Genomic DNA, 21,840 nt, shown 5'->3' on the forward strand with positions numbered 1-21,840 from the left:
ATCAAATTACCCTTAAACCCTTCGGTTATCTCCGGAAATTATTCTGCTTTCGACGAGTTCACTTGTTACATCTATATGTAGAGTAACGGAAGGGACTGATTTATTGCACACAAAAGTTCTACATAGCAGTTAAAGGAAATTGGTGCAACGAAGAAAAAAGTCCCATTAAGCTATTCGACTTCCCAGTGTACAAGCCTGCTTCAAATTTCAATAAGTAATCGAAATTATTAATCCTAAAATTCACCCACATCCTTTAATACGCGATGCTTATTAAATCAAGGACGTCTAATGAAATGGATCTACTGAACTAACAATAAATCGTTTTATTATACTCGACTAAATTGGAGCGTATAGATACGGTAAGTTACTACTACAATTACTCGGCATTAGACTAAATTATTGAACGTTTTACTAAACTACTCGACTAAATTTTATTATCCATGCACGGTAAGTTACTAAATTATTCACCACTCGAATAAATTACTGGACGCATCTATGCGAGCTTCAAGGTGTAGAATTACTCAGAACGTTTATCTCGCCAACATTTTTCAAAAGCATTGAAATCCACGAAGTGTGGCAAATTCTACACCTATGTATAACTACCCTTCTCTAGAATTTTCAATGACCCCTTGAGGACGTGGACACCCGAGCGGAAAAGAAAGATATTCGTCACCTCAGTGCAGAAGAAAGAAAACTTTTCTCCACGCCGCGCCGGTGACGACAGAATTCGTCGTATTCCGTTGAATAACGATAGCATGAGTTCGCTAACGGGAAAAAGACCTTAACGTTAGTGGTAGTGGTTGGCGTGCACACGTCTACACGTTTTCTATTCAATTATCGGTCGTTCAGCACTTTCCGTTCGTACGCGTTCGCAGTTGCAACGGTTTCGCGTGGTGCTACTTGAAAAACGTTCGAATCCTCTTCGTTCGTGCTTCTCAACGAAATCAATCTCGTTATTCTCGTTGTAAGAGCTGATGAACCGTAAACAGCGAACTCATTTTTCCACCTAAAACGATTCGGATTTCCGTTGTTTTCCGTCCATTCACCGCTTCTCCGTTTTCATATTGCTAGTAATGCTGCGCGAGAGTTTAATCTTCAGACGGATGCTGAACTTTTCGGTGCTGCTCCAAAGATGTTTATTAGAATTTAATGAATGATGGAGAAATACTGTAATTTCTGTGTCTTAGAAATATCGTTTTCAGTATGACAAATGATGTTGCATTGTGATACAATGAGACAAGTATTTGCGAACAATTCAACAATCGGTTTATCTAGCCAGTTTTGTTTTCAGATTTCAGAGACGGATTGTAAAATGTAAAAGACAAAATAACCTTTTGTACACTTAACACTCTTACGTTGTTTGGATTGAAGTGTATTTTTTTATCCTTAGAAAATTTCATCAGCTTTAGGAAACAATGAAAGAATCCTTATTGATACGCGTGATTTTTTGTTTCAATTCTATATGCTAAAGATTCTCTTAAAATATTATAAGTCCTTGAAGTGCAATGTATGACCTGCATAGAAATTCCATTAATTAAAAAGTGGAGAAAGGTATGAAAGATATGTTGAATGTAACAATCCTGTAAGAATTCCCTCGAATTTTGTGGCCTGTTCGTGCTATTTTCTTGCAATAGGGTAACTTATAGAAATAATTTATTACCTTGAGAAATTCAATATCAGTCACTTATCCATATAATGAAATTGAGAGATTTACGAAGGTCAAGCTAGTCCTTTTTGACTACTAAAAAGTTCGTATACATGTATAAGAAGAGTATCTCACTTTACTCGATTAATTCCACTATCTCCTATCATCTTGTCCATACTTCAACATACGAAACGAAGAAACTTTTTTGTTGACAAGATTTTTTTTCCTGACAACGGTTGAATTTCTCTGAACGAGAATTATATTGCTTGTTATCTCAGAACAATCCCTTCGAATAGTCGGTCTATTCTACAAATTCTAAGATGTCAATACAAAAATCCCATGATGTTTCTACGACGAGACCATCTGAGGAACCGATGTCCCACGCTATAGAAGCGACTCCTGTCGCACGAATCGCCTACTATACAACACATCCGACAAGCGCAATAAAACGGGGCCAGGGTGTTAAACTTTATTGCGGAAGGGGTTTGTTGTCGCGTTTCTACGCCCACCACAGACGAAAAAGGCTATTATAACTTTATCACGGATCGTTGTAACGCCATAGGATGAAGTTCGCAAGCATTTTTGAACGCTCGATGATTTATGCTTAAGATGGGAACGCCGGAATTCCGGTTGGAGATTTCATTCGTAAGAAGTCATAGAAAGTCATGGAACGATCGTCTTAATGGTTTCTTCGATACGGCTAGTAATTAAGAGACGTTGATTGAATATAGCGAAGTATTCGTCGCTTATAGTAATCGACAGGATGTATATTAGAGTATAGAATGCGAATAATTGAATGGGTAAATGGTTTCATTTAGACATCGTTCCTGTTACGATGGGGAAATTGGAAAAGCCCGAGGAAGTTGTGTCTCTCTGATATCATGCAAATTATCGTACGATAATGTGTGCATCGGTTGGGAGGTGTTTATAAGAAGATATAACTGAATATTGTAGATTTGTGATTTGCAAATTTATATCATGAATATATTGGATGTTAGCTTGTTCTTTGTGAAAGATTTTTTGTAAATGTGAATCTATTTGAATTTATTAAAAATCGTAACGTCCCTAGATGGGAAAATATTCAGTTAATTAATTTTTATGTTCTATGTTCTTGTCATGTTTTTGTCAATGTAAAGATATTGCTTTAATATATTTTAGTGGCTATTAATAATTATTAGTACTATATTATTGCTAACTATTATCATTTCTGAGAATGTAATGTTGTTCCTAAAATACTGTCGATTTAAAATATACAGCATCCTGTATTTTTTATTATTTCCTACTTTTTTCATTTTCTCATTTTTCTCTTTTTATACGATATCTATAATCAATATAAAAAATATATATTCCATTCTACCCATATTCTTCATAAAATTTTATTATTATTCGCATTATAAACGCTATAAATAGTCCATAAATAATGTCAAACATGTAAATTGCACGCAATAATTAACGCTTAACAATGTGTTATAAAGAAAAAATTACTCAAAGTAATTTAATGTGATTGCGTTAATTACGTTTTGTACTACTTTCATTCTCATTTACGTGCTGCTATCATTAAAGAGACGTACTTTTGTTTCTCTGTTATTATTACGCTACGTGAATACGTGTATATGTACATCAAGAGAATGGTTTTAAATTATCATACAAAAAATAAATTAAAACGCACAGAGGAAATGAATGATAATTTATTTAATAAATTTGTAAGTTTTCACATTATTTACTAAATGAAGAAACTAAATTTATTTGTAGCATTAAGCGACAAAGCTTTTTATTTCCCCCTTCATATTTTAAATTTCTTAATTTATATCGATTCTAGAACAATATTCGTATAAAGAAATAAATAACTAATAATTAATGAAATGTATCTTTGCAAATATGCCGTATTTTCTTCAAGCTAATTTTTATGAAGGATAGTATATCAGAAAGAGTAAACGTTCTTCCTATTGAATTCTATCTTATTGAATTAAAAGTTACACAAGAGCACGATATTTTCTTTGCTTTAGCTGTTGTCCCATCGGGTAAAACGTATGTTTGTAACCTTTTTTTCCTTTTATGTCGAAGTAAAGCAGTATGACAGTAACATTGTTACATGAATAGAAATTGAAAAGGAAACGCGAATAAAGAAGAGAAAAATTGCGGAAAAAGTTATTCCGTGTAAAATATTCTTTGCAATATTATATCCTTTGAAAATTGTATCATACTAAAATTTGATAGAAGTTGTTGTTCGATATATGCAGAAATAATTCTGTCTGATCAACGACACAAATTGTAAAATGATTACTAGTATTCTGAAATTATATTATAATTATATCAATTACATTATTATAAATAATACTTAAAAAAAAACTTAAAAAATTTAAAACTTTAAAAAATGAATTTCTGTGTTACATATTTTTTGTTTTCTCATATCATTCTTAAAAATTGCTGAATTCGAATTACTATACATATATTAATATATCTCTCACTTCTTCCATGATATAATTTTAATTTCATTCATTTCACGTTGCGCAATCCTAGCGAGCAATAGAATATTCATTATGGTATATGGTATACATGTTGTATGTATTTCATGCACGATAAAATATAATTCAATAAACACGTTGCAGTCTTGAAAGGCTAATCAAAATATACTGCAGCAATTTACATTATACTATTAGTAACTTTGAATTGAATTTAAAATAATTTCATAATGGCGAAACTGCATTTCCTTTCTACGTATATTTTCATCTTTCGGCTATTAAGGTATATTAAACTAAAACTAGATTAAATAGTTTCTAATAAATTGAATAACTGATTTAATTTTCCTAGAATTTGTTGATTATTGAATACTACAAATTTTCTTGGCCAAAATTGTAAATTTATAAATTATAGATTGTCCATTAGGAACTTATTGTAGAAAGAATATCGATAAATTGTGGCAAAGACGTCACAGAAGATACACCATTGTATTTTATCATTAGCACCTGTGATAGTCTGAGAAATGACAGAATCCTACACCGGATCTAATAAACTCTTATATCATCTAAAGGTGGTTTCGTCTCACTTTTGCTCCTTTGACAAGCGAAGAAGTAAATTTAACGTGAAGTTTCGAGAAGTTTCAGTGAAAAGGTGCTAGAACTCATAAATAGAGCATGCTCTTCCTGTTACATAAAATTGAAAAGTATTCTACCCAGTTTATAAATTAATTCGTTAAATATGAAAAGTGTAAAGCGTTCGTCCTAACGTTAAAGAAATCAACACAATAAGCTCTAATCATTTTATACTAAAAGATACGTGGTACAAGAATACGCATATACCCCAGTCGTAAATTTTCTTAATTACTTACTATTCTATCTATCTTCACGGTTTTAATATCCATGAAGTATGAATAATTATGAATGAATAATTTATTCACGCTATTCTATATTATAATATGTATATATATATAAGTTAATTAATTGAAAAACGTTTAAAGATACATCTATATCGTACCGCATTACATAAATTCATAGGTATATTCATATTATATTCTGTAAATTTATAGAAAAAGAACAATCGTTACAACATGCGCCGGTCACGTAAAATTGATGAATTCTATTTATTGGCAAAATTCTTCGACGATGAAGAATTTTTTATCCGTTCAAACGCTTTATAAGCACTCATCCAATCGTATTTTTCACCTCTGCTCAAAAACGTATACTTTCTAAATATCACTTCAATTACCTTATTACATTTTAAATTTTCACCTTTCGTTATATGGTACATCCATAATTATGCATTAAAAATGAAAAATTTTCACGAGTCGTTCATTTCGAAATCTCGAGTTCACGTAGCCCGTGAGCGAAAAGCTGCGAGAGAAAGGGGGGGGGGGAGAGAGAGAGAGAGAGAGAGAGAAATAGGAGAAAGCAGTAGTATTACAAGATTCGAAACCGTCGTCTTCCCTCATGACCATTAACTAATTGCATTCTGCTAATTACTCGCAAATCCTTTCGTTGCTGCCTCCACAACTCTGTATACGTTGAGTACACGATCGTAAATACCTCCACTTTCAAAGTGCCTTCGGCTCTGCTCGTCTTTTCCTTTCCCTTCGCCAACCCCCTTTCTTGCTCTCTCCTACGTCCTTTCCATCCCATCCTTTGGCTATTTCCGCCTTCACTTGTCAGGAACACAAATAAAGACTTTAGAATGGTTAGCCGACGAAGACGAGATACTAAGAACGAGTACGCAAGAACGATCGCCGCTTCTCCAGCTCTATCTCTCGCTCTAAAGCTCTATAATGATTTGTAACTTTCATAGGGAACCTACTTCTTATCAGCTTTCGCTTGTTATCATAAAAAGCGATGCTGCGCTGAGATTCGTGTTTAAAGGATGGTAAAAGTAATCGACGATCATTCCATCAAGTGTTTCGACGTCTGTTTACATCAATCATCTTGAAATCGAAATACCTGTTCGTTAAGGAAATAAAGTTCACCTGAGCACACTTAAAGCAGATCGTCTTCTGTGAATAATAGACAGTAGATACAATGTTTATGGAATTTTGTAGATTTTTGCATTCTCTGACTTCCCTGAAATGCATAAGCATTCGTAGTCTAGTGATGAATTTCGTTTGCAATTTACATTAAAGTTCATTCACAAAGGATCCAACGTTGTCGTAAATTTATATGATACTTTCAAAGGGTGATTTTGTATGTGAAGCTTAATGTATGTATTGGAAAAGGATTAATGTTTTGGTTAAATGATTATATACGTTTATAAATAGGGGACATCCGGAATATAGAAACAAACGAAGATAAATGATCGTATTAGTAAAAAGTTTGTAATTGCTTCGTCGATTAATTTCGTTCATTTGTGTAATACATAGTATCGTTACGGTATAATTTTATAATGCACCCTTCATTAGCATCCATTAAACAACGAGCGCAAAATGGCGGAATCTGTGAAATTGTTAAATAAAGTATCACGAAGTTATAAATTATACTCCTTTTTAATGAATTTTGTCCCGTTTCCTTCAAAATGCAAAGATGTTTTTAAAATATAATATTTCATGTATCATAAGTGGGAAACTATATTAAAAATGTATTAAAAAGGTAAATTAAAGACAAATGATATTAAATTAGAAGTCACTAAAAGTCACATTAAAACGATAGTTTTTCGTTACATCTCTTCTCCAATCATATTTTATCATTTGAAATCTACATTTTACATACTCCACAAACATTCACACGAAAAGCTATATTAGATACTATTCCAACATTGTTAATAAAAGAATTTATTCATATACTCCACACATGCAAGTTTATAAAACCCCCTTCAACTTCCCAAAAAAGCAATTGTATCGCAGTGATAAATACACACGAGATTTCGGTCCCGACTGCATGCTATCAAAACTAGCGAATATTGCATTCATCATTGTCGAAAGGAAATCACTGTTCAATAAAACGCTCATATTCGAGCTATGTATCGTCATATACAGGATTAGGGAGAAAGTCGTTGTTACAATGGCAAGGATACAGAGATTCCTCCTAATCCAAAATCTCTGCTGCATTCCATCCTCCATTCATTACTGACCTCCTACGTCTCTGGTCCTCTGTTGCAACCCCTTTGCGACCTCTATTCTTTCTCTACAAATCTGAATCCCCCATTGGAACCGAGATCGACCAACCGACCTGGTGAACAAGAACGTGACCTTTCACGCTGGTTGTAGCCAATGCGAAATAAAATGCATTGGGAATTACGTATATCCCTGTGTGTTCGTCGAAGTGAAATATTTCCTATCGAGAAGCATTCCAGAGGTAACCGTGGTTCGGCCAGACGAGAGTCGGTTTTACTCGTGGGAGCGAAAGTTTCGCTAAAACGTTTCCACTGATAAATCTTGTTTACAGATGGGCAGGCTCAGGTGATGCGTGCACGCTCGGACTCGTCAAAACTTCAAGTGCGAAACGTGAAACTTTGGAAATTCACGCGGGACTCCACGTGTCGGCCCCAAGTCCCCAGACTCAATAATTGTCAAAAACGTTAGGTTACACTGTTACAACAAGGACGAGTGGAGTTGGGAGTTGCAACGCCTGCGTGGAGGTTGTCGCGCGATCCCCGTGGAACGTTCAACCGACGATAATTATTCTGATAGGCGCGTCGACAACGACAAAGATTTCGCTTAGTTGTGCTGCTGCAACTCTGGGCTAGTTAGGCTAATTGATCGTTTGATTGACTGGCGGTTGGCGGAAGATGCGTTGGTTATTGCTGTAGGATTAACTTTACGCGATTTTACTTGATAGGACGCTTCTTCTTGTGGTGACTCCGAGTATCTGGGTCAATTTACGTAGGTCGGGGTTTGACAGGTGCGATGTGTCGTGAAAGCGCCGGTGGAGATGGAAATTGAGTATACATATGGTTTCTGTGAAGTCTTCTCAAAAGATAGACGTGGAAGGATTTTTCAAGAATTTTCCAGACTATTGGTAGAGAGTTAACGTAAAAGTTAGAATAAATTTAATGGATAAAAAGAGTGTTATAGCCAGTCAAAATTTGTTCATATTTTCTAGTGTAATAATAATACTATTGTTGTTACTATATAGTTCTCTTTTATATTTTCTTCAAATTGTAATTCTTTTGTTTAAACGTATATACATAGTATGCAGACGTATTTTCTATAAGCAATGACTATGATAATTTATAGAATATTAAAAGTTAGAAGCCTCATTTTCTACAGCATCTGATTTCAATTATCTTTTTCAAGATCAATTTTTGACATATTCTTCTCAATGAATACAAACAATAGAAATATTAAGGCGGGCAAATGAAGCGGAACAACATATGTACTAGAGCGTGGATTGAAAAACCAGACTGACAGCTGGTCAAGGGATGATGAATAGGTAGGTTTACAATGTAGACTCTACATTATTGGCTGAGAAAACACAGTGTCTATTTAACTGAAAAAGGAAGTAGTACAAACAATGGTTCTAGAATGGTCCAGCTTTTATTGAGACTATGCATTATCTAGCTTACTCGAATAGCAGCCTTCTCATTGCTCAAAATTTGCTGAAAAGTATAAATTGAAGCAGAGTTATTAGACGGTGGTATTATGCCATTAAATTTTAATGTCATTGGTTTAACCAATGAGGCTTATAAATAGGTATTGTTAATCACAGACAATTTTGAATCGCAAAACTACAAATTATTATTTTTTTATAATAATTGAACAGGCACAGTCTTTTAAAATCATTAGACTTTAATCGAATTCGTAATTAATTCAGTAGTAGTACTTAATAATTCAATTACTTTAGAACTTAGTAACTCGATATAATCAGTCATGTTCAATATTTGAGACAATAGATTCAATAATTGATCCATTCAATTTATTTCGCTACAATATTTAGACAAATTCTCTTTGATTTCCAATTCACAAAAATACTCAACAAATTTTCGTGAGATAAAACTATTACAATAATGCACGTCTATCTAATCGTAGTGAACAATTATGTAAAGTACCAAATTGGCGGTTTCATTCATCGATTAGAGATAATTATTTGCACAAAAGACCAATCAATCTTAACGTGGGATATCATCGAGCCTTGTAAGAAGTTTCGAAGGAGCGATAATAGCGGGAACTGAAATTACTTCCTATGGAACACGGATGTAATTTCATCATGTGATAGCCGTGAAAAGACACACTGAATAATTTTAGTAGTCACCAGGGTATTCCGCAGTTCTTTAGTGAGCGCTCCCCGGCGAGAGAATGAACGAGTGGCCACTCATAACTTGAACGTAAACGACCTCGTTGTTGAAAATATCGATCCTACTTATAACGGGTAACCGTTTATTCTCTGGATGACATTTCTTTTCGCGAAAAAAATGGTAGAGTTGATGATAAAGAATGGTAGAACATTGCTGTGCTACTATGAATTCGTCGATTTCATGTCACAAATAATTTTCTTTTTTTTTTTTTTTTAACATCGCAGATGGACGATCCTTTTCATTTTGAAAATTATATAATGGCATGTAATATTTCTTACAATAGATTTAAACGAAAAAGATTATGTTTCAAATTTAAAAGTAAAATTATCTTCTAAAAGCTGCAGTCTGTAATTTTTTGAATTTCCTTTAGTCTCAAAAGAAGAGTTTTAGTTTTTGGTTTTCATAATTTTTTTAAACAATGATAGGAATTTGAAAATTATGGCGATGTAATGTGATAAATGATGAATGACAAAATAATGATATATAATATTAATATTCTCTGCACATATTCATTCATTCAATCTTGGCTTCGGTAGGAATTCAGACACTTCTCTCTTAGGTTTTTGTTATTTGAAGATAAATTAATTATCACGGTGAACATCTAGTTTCGTTTCATGTAATTAAAATATTTTGCAATCTTCAGAAGTACATATCAACACAATTATTTCATCAGTACACTGTATAGAATTTGACTTTGATTAACGAACTTTCTTATAACTTACAAATTAACAAAACTCTTCATTCATATATCGTATCATTAAATTCCAGCGTCATTCATGATTGTAATGTTAATATTTCATTGCAATTTTCCATACTCGTCATTAGAACCGCACGTTAAAATAAAAAGAAAAATAAACTTAATTATAATCTTCTAATTGATAATGTAGTATATATAATAATAAATTCTTACTATCTAAAAGTTAATATCCGCAAGTAGGAAGAATTAAGTAATCAATTTTTAATTACTAAACCATTTCAACGATAATAATTTGCGTTAAAGAGAAATTGAAACCGGCTAATAACATGATGAAATGCATTTGCAATATCCAGGGAACGTCATCAAAGGTATTACTGATAAATGTAGAAATTGGAAATTTCAAATTAAAACATTTGATCTCTGGAAAGCTTACGCCAGGGAAAATTATAACTGACGTGTTATTGAAAATCGATTCGGATCGTGTCGGATCGTTTTGAAATTGGGAAAAGAAGCACTCCAAATTATTCATTAAGTTCTTATAGTGTATACAGAGTGAAAATAGCATTAATCATTACATTTGCCACGTGTTTAATGTTTGCTCGTTTTCCCTTTAAAAGTAGATACGTGTAATGAACATTTGATCTTCGCGAGAACTATATGTGGAAGGAAACATAGAAGAGCAATAAAGCGCTGACAAATATTGAGACATTTCGAGAATATATTCGTTTACGAAAGAGTATTCAAATTAAAGATTAGAAACGAAGTAGAAATTTATATACGTACGTTCCTTTCAAAATTGTTTTAAATAAAATTTATGATCGAAAATTATTCAAAAATATTTACTTTTAATCGTTCAGTTGAATTGAGTATTAGACGAAGAAGAATGCGGATTAACAAGTTTTTCAAGAATAATCGCTTCATCATTAGGCGTACGTTGCCTTTAAATGTTTATTATATTTCGCAGTAAACTTTCTCGAAGTGGACGCAACATTTATGCAAACCAGTCATAAATCTATTTTCACGTATCTCCAATCAACTGTTTCACTCTCACTTGATTCGTACGTTCGATATTTTCATCCATATCCAGGAACATGTTCGCATATGTTCGCCTAAAACTAAGCAGATCTCCTTAAAGTTGCATGCACGTGTGCAATTCAAGCTACAATAAGCTGCAAACTTATATCTGCAAAATACAGTGAAAATCCCCCTTAACTTCTGTATTCTAACCTAACTACCGAGGGAACTTCGCGATAATGTCGCTAATACAACTTTACCTCGGAAACGTCTTCTCCTCTCGAGGGCGTCGGCCTATCCATTAAGACGTTTCTTTTGTTAGGAATTTAGTTAGGAAATCAGCTGGTGTCAAGAACTTTCGGTTGATATAATGAACAGCTAAGAAGCAGCGTTCGGAAAACCAGAGAAAAATACAGGAGACGAGAAAAAGGGGAAGAAGGAAAAGGACGCGTCGCATCGAGGACGTCCATCCTCTCAATTTGCATTTTCAGCGTTTCTTCCGCGCGGGGAAATAACGAGTTCATTACGGCGCTCATCAGATATAAATGACATATTTGATTTGCGTCGTCGCTGTCGGCATCGTTTATAAGGCGAAAGTCGCCAGTCGTGTTCGGTCGTCCTCCGCTTTTAATGAGACGAAGAGAGTCTGAGAGAAAGATACGCGAGTCTTTTGTAATCGCTGATCTATCCGCAAATCAAGAGACATCTTATGCATTAACCACCTGCGAACGTTAATTCGTTCCTCAATTCTGATCGAGATAATTTTCATCAGTTCCGCTCCGAGAAAATTCTATGACGTTCGACAGCGCGTACATTGGGACGTACTGCAGTGACAATGAATGCGAAAGGAATTATGGGCTACACAAAGGTAGCTACAAAGTAGCATACAGAATACAATAGTATACAATAGTATACAATAGCTATTGTCACATGTATTGTATTATAGCATTAACGTACTAATTAATTGGATGTAAGTATATTAAATGATAGAACAGGAGAATTAGAATCGAGAATTAGTATATAATTAAATAAACAATTAGAAAGATTTAAGACTTACAATAAATTGCAAATAGTTTCTAACATACACTGTCATATGAATTTTTCAATTTTTATTGTAAAAATATGTCAGTTGTTTAAAGGCGGTAATTTCATTGTCATCCGTAACACAAACTTTTATGTCATATTCGGTAGATACATTTAAAATATACGTGCATTTTATCACACACATTTTCACTCTAAATTCATATGAGCAATGGAGTATTTTAAAAAAATATATACACATACATACATCGCACATTTAACGTATAAGAAAAATATACAATGGAAGTGTTAGCCGCCTTCTCAAATAAGTTCGTACTCCAGTACGGTGAAAAACCGAGGAAAAGTTCATCGACCTGTGTACGTTTGAATAACTTCGATACGTACGTACCGTACCAGACAATAAAAACCGACGAAACGTCGAAAGCTGAACGAGCAAACAAGGAAATAAATATTCAACTGGATTTTGCATGAAATTACAAAGGTCCGTTTCGTGCATCGTGCAGCAAAACCGCGTACAACAGAAAATATGACGTGATAAATATTTACGTGGCAGATTTTAAAAAATTTACGTATCATTTCAGAATTTCTAGTCCTGTCTATAACGAAATGTTATCGGTTCTGGACCTGTCTTCTTCTTTTCTCCCAAATAACTCGACTGTTTGATTTATGCACGAGACTGTAAATTCTTCGAGAATACACGTTCAACCGATTCGTTTTCCGGATATATTCGTTTTCGTCATCGCCTTTGGACCGTGTTCGCATAGCCATCGGAACCCCTTTTGATTTTTCACTTTATTTTTCGCCTCTCATGCCCTTCTTTTCTTTCCGGATTCCTCATTTCGTTCTCACCCAACTGGTCGGCGGGACGTGCTTTCATCGTTTCACCACTGTTGAAAGAAGAGTAATGACTCAGCGAGATTCTCAACGGTCTAAAAGATTTTCGTTCGGATTGGCATCATGAAAATTCGTTCCGTCGCTAATGACGAGCACTTCACCGATTACTATTATCTTTCGCGCGTATACGTGTGCGCGCGCGTGTGTGTACGTGTCGTGCAACAGTGGAAACGCTGTTTTCGTCGTTTTACTCCTATTTTCTCAAATAATATGCTTCAGATAGAGAAAATTAAATTTCGAGGAGTTTTAATTGGAAATTGATTTTCAGAAAATTTAATATAAAATATAAATGTAATGTGAAAATGGAGAATATTGAGGATTAGGATGGTTGGTATGATATTTTACATACAAACATCGATTTAAAATTTTCATGTATTTTTATCTTCTGATTCTTTTTTGTTATGAAATACGTTTCTTTGTAAACAAATTAAATCTAAATTATATTTTCGAAGGCAATGTATACTTGTAAAGCTATTGCCACTGACGTATACGTTACGTCGTTTCAGTTAAGTCTCGTTCAGACTTGTTAGATTAGCTGAATTCAAGCGTCTTGCTTAATGAGAACATGTAGGAAAACTTGAAAAGGTATTTCAAGTCAAATTAATAACAAGTTCACGCTAGTAAAGTGGGTAGAAGTTCGTTGAATTCAAGTCATTTGATTAGATTAAACGAGGTTTTATCTCCCATTTAGTTGCTTAATTCCCACAATTAGTAAAATCGCGAGTGCAATTATTAAGTCTTTGCTTTTCTGCAGTTTAACAAAAAGATGAGAAGGGTCAACTAAACAGTAAGCGACGATATCAAAGCAAAAATTATTGGTTAAAGTAGAGATGTTTCTAATTAATGAGGTATTAATTTGCTGTGGAGCAGTAACCATATTTTAATAGCAAGGAATGTGTTAAATAAGGAAACAAACAAGAGAAATATTTTTTCTTATAAGATCATTAATCTTTGTATACATAAAATAATTAATTTTTATACATTTTATACTTTTACATAATTAATAAACTTCGTATCGCAGAATCTATTCTGTCGTTAAAAATACAACAATTTATCAAAGAGTTTCTATTTATCGTTTCAGATTAAATTATCTCGCAGCGTCCCGAAAATATAATTTCGCACTGAAATTCGTGTTTTAGTTTATTGAAAATCACATTTTATTAATAAAAGTCTACGTGTTTAAAATGAAGCTTTCTATAAAGGAATGTTATTTCATATTTTCTCGTAGATTTATCGGTTGTTGCATAATAAATTGGGCTATTTGGAAAACAGAAAGAGATGGTTCATGCGTTCGATATACACGTAGATTCACGTACGATATTTTATAAAGTATCATTTTTATTATTCATTGATATCAGTGCTACATAGTTAAATTTATCGTAATTTTATGTTTCAAGTAACGTACATCACTTTGTTATTGCTTCGTAAAGATATGGACAAAAGTGTGGGAAGAAAAAAGTTTTCATGAACTATATAACTTATTGTACGTAATTTAATATTTAATAATTTGATAGAAATACATTTATTTGTATATCTACAGAAATAATCCTCTGTAAATTATATATTCATAATATTTAAAATATTTTACTAAAAATTTTACTAATTTTGTCTTGTGTAACTGTGACGATAGAATGACGTTTATTTTAAATAGAAAACGAGAAACATTAACCAAAATATTTCAATCAAATATTTTTCATTTAAAATAAATAATATTCTATCGTATATTCTATCGAGACTTTTAAAACAAAAGTATTGAAACTTTTACATATACAAAAAGCGCATTAAACCTTATTATTCCAACGAACAATACTTTAAAAAATAAATACCAAAGCAGAATGCACAGTGAAGAATAACGAAATATTACAAAATCACGAAATTGATAAATAACGTGTAATGGATAAAATATCCTACAAAAGAATTTACAGTGAAGCAAACTAATGCCGAGAGAGAGAGATAGAGAGAGAGAGAGAGAGAGAGAGAGAGAGAGAGAGAGAGATGCCGCAATAACATTGAACGCCGACGCAAAATATCCCTATTCAATGGTAGAAATCTCGTCGCGTTGACAATAAGAATTGAGAGGCTTTTGAAAAAGAGAAAAGAAAATTGTTAGCAAAACGTAATGGGGTGAACAAAGAAGCACGGAATAAGGAGTAATTCAACTACTTTCCAGTTACGCGTGCTACGTTAGCATTGTGCGAAACAATGGAGTGGCTTTTCGAAATAACCATTCCGAGCAGCCAGGAGAAAATGGGATATAGAACGAAATTTTTCTCTGCGACGATTTTTCACCGCTTAACACGTACAACTTCGCAGTCATGCGAGTCAGGCCATGCATTAATCCGCCACTACGAGGCAGATGCGAGTAAGAGGGTTGCCGACGGTTAACCGGAAGTGGTCGCAAGTGACATCGCGGATTCTGTTACGCTTCCTCTTTTTTTTTTTTTTTTTTCCCACCTGTTTTCAACTTACGGGTCAGCCTAAAACCCCACCTTGATCCGTCACAGCCGCGGTCCGTCGAAATGGAATACGTGATGAGCGTTTTGCTCGCTCACGTCCTCCTCTACCCCGTGCTGACCGTACTGTTCGATTATTGGAAATCGATGGTGTTGGAATACGCCGATATATCGACGGAGTGCTACCCATTAAAGACAGGGACAGTTTTTCATCTGCGGTCCCAATGGGGGTCTGTTCGAGAAATCATTGACTATAGATCGTAGAAAACACATACATAATTTTTCCCACGTCAAACTTTTAGTTGCTTTAATAATTGTTTATTATAATTTAATCCTGTATTAGATACTTTATGCCGAATGAATCGCAAGAATCAGGATACCTAAATACCAATTTTATTTGTTGAGCGAAAAGATTGCTCGTGACAAAGTTATGCCATTTTATGGGACACATGTAATGATGAAATGTACTTCTCCTTAAAACTATTTCTACCGAGATTTCAAGGTTATCGGTATCTTTCTTTGATGATTCCTGCACTTTCTTCTTTCTGTTGCCGATCGTTTCATTTTCTACATAACTGCAAGGATATTGTGAGGTATTGTGAGAATAACGCACCAAAATGGTAAGAGTGTACAATGTAGAGATAAATTAAAACTAGTGGAGATCACGGTAGGAAACTCGGTTGACGAAAAGAGGAAAGGAAATGAGAGCATCGAAGGCAAACAATAGAGAATAATAGGATAATCGTAAAGTTAGAAAGTCGAGGGGAAAGTAAAGAAGGTTAACCGATTGTAGGTCTTTTATGGTAGAAGCTTTGTTGAAATGTATCTGCGTGGAACTCGACAAGTTGCCAAAAATCATAAAATCAAATAAATGAATTTTAAAACGATATACGAGTATATTCTTTTTATTCTTGGGAATATATTTGGTCAGGTTAGAAACGTATTTGTAATGTATAATCTTATTTATAAAATTATTGAATTCTATTTATTTAATTTGATCAAAATTTATTATTTTGTTTATAAATGTTATGTAAATCATAGGCAGACAGAAGATTGCGTGAACAAATAGCTCTGTGTAATTGGATGTATATTTCGTGAAATTACTCAAACTTTTCGGTAGCAACTGCTACGCAGAAGGTTTTAGACACGTGGTTTGCACGTGATGGAGTATGATCACTTATATATTATGGCGCTACAAGGATATGCTTAAACGAATATTTGAATCGTCTGCTTTATTTCGATATTCTTCGAAGAATAACATTTACTGAAAAATTTTTATGATGCAAACCAGACTTTTTAAAAAATATTCTCATTATGATCATTTATATGATCTTAGAACCTTTTCTCTTTCACTCGCTTGATTGGCGCAACAGAATTTCTGCGTAGTACCTAGCAATTTCCTAATTGTTTTGTACAGAATAGTTTCTCTATAAAATCCATCAACTACGCAGTGTCGCAAAATTGCTTAATTTGTAACTTAAATAGTCGTTCCAAAACGGCAATGAAAGAATGATAAACACTAATACATTAATATCAAATTAATACTTAGAATTGTTCGTTCCAAAATTGCGATATGTTTCTATACAATAATTTTCACCTACCTACAGAATCCATATCACTTAGCTAAATTCGTGGTCACAATTCTGAGACACCCGATAGAGAAGGCTCTCACTTTGGTTAAACCTCGATCTCGGATGAAGCGAAAGAGGGGGAAATTGAGGAGTTGGAGAGGATCGGGGCGAGAACGAAGGCGGTTGCCGACGTCGACCGATATACATCTTCGAGATCCGATAAGACAGGATAGATATGTTTCACGGCATCTTACCTCTTTACCCGCATTAAATCGAATGCCAGGGTATTCTCATGCATGCCAATTCCAACCCTTGGCCTGGTTGGTTCGGCTGCCTTTCTACGTAGTCCTGGCACCTCTGCTTTTCTATCTCGAAGCCCAACTGTGATTTATACGTTAACGTAAATATTGTTGCCGACGAGATTCGAGTGGTCGTGCGAAACTGCTGTACACGATCAGCGCAGACGCTGTTTCCACCTGTTTGCGATGCTAGTGAGCGCTTATCCCAGGGCGGAAGGCCAGCCGAAGAACATTCCTTTTCGAAGGGAGTGGCTCTTCACGACTTGGAACATCGATTAGTTTGTGTAAGAATTCGACTTTTCTATCGAAATAATGAATATCTAACGAATATTTCCTCTTTCGTTTGAATGTTGAGAATTTATGTAAGACGGAATTGTATGCGTACCATGGCGTGAGATTGTTTGATATGTACTTTATACGAGGTCTATCTGAAAAGCATTATTCTCGCGAATAGACCATACGATCTTGATGTATTTTTCTAGTACTCCATATATATATGAACAATATTATGTACATGTATGAACAAAAATCTTCCATAGGGTTATTCAAATATTAATGACTTTTCGTTAAAGGAAATTTTCGTTTCGTACGTTTTATGCGATCATAATTAAGTTTTGACAAACGTTCGACACACTACAGAAAATTATTGCACAAGCTACGTCTGCTAGTCTTTCTACCAGTGTTCTGATTTAGATTCTTGCAACTTTTGCATTTTTTTAAAGTTAAAATCGTCGTTGATAATAGACGAAGTTAGAGAAAACAGAACGATGCAACTAATAACTAACTTCAGAAATTATTAAAAAAAAAAGAAATGCTTTCCGGAAAGAGAATACTTCGAGAGAATATTTTTTTTTTTTTTTTTTTGTTTCTTGTAATATAGGAAGTCTGAGGACGTTGCAAACATTCCTTGTATATCACAGTTTCTGATGGCAGTCCTAAGTTGAGAGAAGCAGAATGCTTTATCGGTTCTCATAGCGAAACTGTATATTCAGACTAGCAAGCATATTTTTTTATGTCGGTCGTATACTCATGCCGGAAGTATGACACTCGTGGTTGCTACAGCAGCCATTTCTTGTAGGAGCTCATAATACGCAAGCTTGGCTCTTTAGTTAATGGCGAGTATTTAAAGTTTTTCTGTAGCTTAGTCCCACATAATTTAAAATAAATCGCGTAGAAATGTACCTGAAAACCTGTGCGCGTAATCCTCGCGTTACGCGTATTTCCGTGAATTTAATCTAGCGTGAATAGTTGAAGGTTTAAACAGAAGCGGAAACTTGTAAATTGCTATGAAACTTGTGATTCATTTGGGGAATTATTTTTACTTAATAATAATTTATTTCAGTTTATCCTCTAATAATAAATGTCTGGGATTTTTTATCTTATAAAGAAGAATTCTTTCTTTTTGACGAATGTGATGGAAATTAATATTTATTAGAGATTGTAAAAATGTTTGACATGCATAAAAGTATCAAACAGGCACCGTTGCATTTGAGAAAAGTTGATAAAGAATATTCTCGTCGATTGTGATATTTTCACCGACTCTTATCAAAAACAAATGTTTCGTCATTCAGATTGTTAATTAGTAATCGTACAGTTACAATCGTAACAATAAAAATTCATATATCGAAGTTAACAAAAATTCGCGAGAGTTCTAGTGAATACTTTCAGAAGTGTCATTTATTAACACAAATGTGAGGCACAAAGACATCTTCCACGTTCGTGAGAATAATACTACTCGTACTTCCTGTATTCATGTCTCATTGGTGTTTTACTGGAATGCAACTATACCGATACGAATCTAATTTTCCTCGTCGTTTAATTTCTTGAGCTAATCTGTTATTTGCTCGAACGTTTAATTATACAACTGCACCAAAACTTTGGATCAATGGACGTGGAGCACGATAATTACTTCGTGAGGTCGAAGTTTCATATCGATTTTGATCGAAGCTCGCGCTTTTTATAACGATGCAATAGCATAGTGAAGGAAAGCTTGTATGTTGGACATAACGACTGAAACGGAGGTCTAAGAGATTCACAACAAAAAAAAAAAAACAAAAAAAAAACGACGGTTAATCTGCACCAGAAGATATAGCTACAAAGATTTTGTTATTTCTAGTAACTTTACTTCTTAGAATTAGGGAAACTTAAGCCCCCCCTATTTGCCAAGAAAAGTCCTTCTTTTTATTTCAAACAAGATGTTTTGAATTTTAAATGTCGTCTGGTTGCAAGTTTCAGAAGATAGTCTTGGAAAATTTCTCTCTAAAAACTCATTTAGAGTAGAGAGTTTTTGACTTCTCTTTCTTTTTGTTTCTTACCATTCCTTCCTCTACTGATTTGACTGCCCCAGTCTCTAATTCTCTAAATAACTGCCTTGTCAGTCATAAATTTATCAAAACTTATTAATCATTCCATTAATCAGTTAGGCCAAATGCACCAGTTTATAACTTTCGAGTTATAAAATATCCTAGAACAACAAAAATACCGAGCAACAGACGAATTTAAATCCTATCTTCGACATCGAGAACATATCCTCAAACGCAAAACACACCCATTTCCTTACTCGATGATACAAACGGAGGGAGAAAGGAGGTTGTAACTATCGCGGAAAGTGAACAGGGAGCGTAGAGAAGGGCGGAAAGTGTAGGCGGGGAAGAGGAATCAATCGAGTCGCTCTGCAGGCACCGACAGGGCGTCCGGGTAATGGTTTTCTCATTCGAAGAATTTAAGTCACGTAGAAAAAGTATTTGAACGATGTGAATTAGCATTCCGTAGGGTGTCCGGTCGAGGCGGGCGTTTCGACGGCCGGAGACAATAGAAAAATCAGTCGGTGCAAATCGATTGGCAAATAATGTTCGTAGCCCGGGGGGTGCTTTTACATCGGGAATTAACCGAACCGGGGGACACGAAGGATGAACGCGTTTCCACTTCTTTCGACGATTTCCTTCAACATGTCCAAATTCTTTCACTCCTTTCTTCTCTTGTTCACGTTTCTTTTTTCGTTATGTGTTGCATAATTTGCTGTATTTTCTTACGTGTACACTGTTCTTGGCAAGCATTAGGTCATTTAAAGTCACTATGAATATCTTATTTCCAATTGGTTCGCTATCTGCGTTCTCTACTCTCTGCCTGTGTTGTATAATGTATTTATACAAATAGAAAGCTTTTCGTTATATTCGAATAACTTCGTTTCATTCGCAGTTTCATTCGAAGACCATTCGGATAAAACGTTGTTCGAACAATGCGCAGCTCTAATTTATTGCAAGGCATATTTGAAAATAAAAATAAAAAGTTGTTCATTATTCTCGAATAACTTCGTTTTAGCCGCAGTTTTTATTCGAAGAACAATTTATTCGGAATGTTATTCGAATAATACCCAACTCTGATCTGCATGTATAATATCGTTAAAATTCTCGTTTGTATGCATTACGTGCTTGAATCATTATTTTAACCAATTGCAGTATTGATGTTATTAATTCTTTGGCTATATTCAATCTTATTTGATTCTAAATTTGGATTTAAAAGTGGTTAGGAAACCACTGAAACTAATAAAGAAGACTGCTTTATTTAAAATTTATATAAGAATATATAGAGTTTGTAGAATCTTAAGATAAATATGGAATTTATGTATTCTATATTCCAATAAAGATCTCTCATTTTTAGTACGATATATGTATAATGACGTCAAACATCTTCCTATCTATATCTACTACATCTTTTAATCATTGGTTTAATCAATTTTGGCACTGATATTATTCATCCTTTCATCCTATTTATTCCCATATAATACCAAATTTTGATTTAAATTTTAGATACGCTTCTCTAAGTTTGATATCTAATTCACACGAAACTTTCTCATTGCGATTTAAGTTTAAAAAATCGCCGAGACCAATATTTATAACCCCTAAGTCACTATATTATTGTTGAACCGTGTGTTTTCTCATCTTCTTCAAAATTCTCAAAGTATTGTTCGATATGATGTTAAAACATCGAAGACATTAAAATATCGTTCATCCTAATAAATCCTTGGTTTCCATAAAACATCAATAACATATTAATTAACAAGTTGTTTCCAACATATGAAACCATGAATTATCCTAATATTTATAAATGAGGCTATATTTTTACAGCAGTCGTAAGTCCACGTCGACCACGTTTCCTCGATTGTTAGCTCTCGAGCACAGGCAGCAGTCATTCGCCGGATCTTCGCGAGACTCGAATCGGCGATAAACTCGAAGAAATTAACCGGGCCATCAAATTGTACTTTGTAGAGAACTTCTCATTGGCTTCGGGACTTTAAACGTCCAACCGTACGAATTACGAGCCTCACGGGTCTTTAACTTCCAAGTAATTCGTAAATTTCTATCGTTGCACCCTTGCCACCCTCGATCGTGAACTCTCTTCTTTGCACCAGCCGGTGGCTCATCGTCAGTCTAGTTTCTTCTTTTTCTTTTCTTTCTTCTTTTTTAAACTCGGGCATTAGCTTAATTTATCGCTGCACGCAGTTTTAATCTGT

General features: G+C 34.2%; 1 protein-coding gene across 1 annotated transcript in view; it reads left to right on the plus strand.

The window, feature by feature from the left end:
• Nucleotides 1-21,840, plus strand: part of LOC139987841 (neurotrimin) — a 314,724-nt gene that overhangs the window by 91,329 nt on the left and 201,555 nt on the right. The window lies entirely within an intron of this gene.

Source organism: Bombus fervidus, chromosome 5 (genome assembly GCF_041682495.2).
Source record: "Bombus fervidus isolate BK054 chromosome 5, iyBomFerv1, whole genome shotgun sequence".
Taxonomy (NCBI): domain Eukaryota; kingdom Metazoa; phylum Arthropoda; class Insecta; order Hymenoptera; family Apidae; genus Bombus; species Bombus fervidus.